Genomic DNA, 1,623 nt, shown 5'->3' on the forward strand with positions numbered 1-1,623 from the left:
GTCTGTTATGTCTGTTTATGTCTGTGTGTCTGTTATGTCTGTTTATCTGTCTGTGTGTCTGTTATGTCTGTTTATCTGTCTGTGTGTCTGCTATGTCTGTTTATCTGTCTGTGTGTCTGTTATGTCTGTTTGTCTGTTATGTCGGTTTATCTGTCTGTGTCTGTTATGTCTGTTTATGTCTGTGTGTCTGTTATGTCTGTTTATCTGTCTGTGTGTCTGCTATGTCTGTTTATCTGTCTGTGTGTCTGCTATGTCTGTTTATCTGTCTGTGTGTCTGTTATGTCTGTTTATCTGTCTGTTATGTCTGTTTATCTGTCTGTGTCTGTTATGTCTGTTTATGTCTGTGTGTCTGCTATGTCTGTTTATCTGTCTGTGTGTCTGTTATGTCTGTTTATCTGTCTGTTATGTCTGTTATGTCTGTTTATCTGTCTGTGTGTCTGTTATGTCTGTTTGTCTGTTATGTCTGTTTATCTGTCTGTGTCTGTTATGTCTGTTTATGTCTGTGTGTCTGCTATGTCTGTTTATCTGTCTGTGTGTCTGTTATGTCTGTTTATCTGTCTGTGTGTCTGCTATGTCTGTTTATCTGTCTGTGTGTCTGTTATGTCTGTTTATCTGTCTGTTATGTCTGTTTATCTGTCTGTGTCTGTTATGTCTGTTTATGTCTGTGTGTCTGCTATGTCTGTTTATCTGTCTGTGTGTCTGTTATGTCTGTTTATCTGTCTGTTATGTCTGTTTATCTGTCTGTGTCTGTTATGTCTGTTTATGTCTGTGTGTCTGTTATGTCTGTTTATCTGTCTGTGTCTGTTATGTCTGTTTATGTCTGTGTGTCTGTTATGTCTGTTTATCTGTCTGTGTGTCTGCTATGTCTGTTTATCTGTTTGTGTGTCTGCTATGTCTGTTTATCTGTCTGTGTGTCTGTTATGTCTGTTTATCTGCCTGTGTGTCTATGTCTGTTTATCTGTCTGTGTGTCTGTTATGTCTGTTTATCTGTCTGTGTCTGTTATGTCTGTTTATGTCTGTTTGTCTGTGTCTGTTATGTCTGTTTATCTGTCTGTGTGTCTGTTATGTCTCTGTGTCTACTATGTCTGTTTATCTGTCTGTGTGTCTGTTATGTCTTTTTATGTCTGTGTGTCTGCTATGTCTGTTTATCTGTCTGTGTGTCTTTTTGTCTGTGTGTCTGTTATGTCTATCTGTCTGTGTCTGTTATGTCTGTTTATCTGTCTGTGTGTCTGTTTATCTGTCTGTGTCTGCTATGTCTGTTTATCTGTCTGTGTGTCTGCTATGTCTGTTTATCTGTCTGTGTCTGTTATGTCTGTTTATCTGTCTGTGTGTCTGCTATGTCTGTTTATCTGTCTGTGTCTGTTATGTCTGTTTATCTGTCTGTGTGTCTGCTATGTCTGTTTATCTGTCTGTGTGTCTGTTATGTCTGTTTATCTGTCTGTGTCTGTTATGTCTGTTTATCTGTCTGTGTGTCTGCTATGTCTGTTTATCTGTCTATGTGTCTGTTATGTCTGTTTATGTCTGTGTGTCTGCTATGTCTGTTTATGTCTGTGTGTCTGCTATGTCTGTTTATCTGTCTGTGTGTCTGTTTATCTGTCTGTGTGTCTGTCTGTTTATGTCTGT

The sequence above is a fragment of the Lampris incognitus genome, chromosome 20 (genome assembly GCF_029633865.1).
Source record: "Lampris incognitus isolate fLamInc1 chromosome 20, fLamInc1.hap2, whole genome shotgun sequence".
NCBI classification, from domain to species: Eukaryota; Metazoa; Chordata; class Actinopteri; order Lampriformes; family Lampridae; genus Lampris; species Lampris incognitus.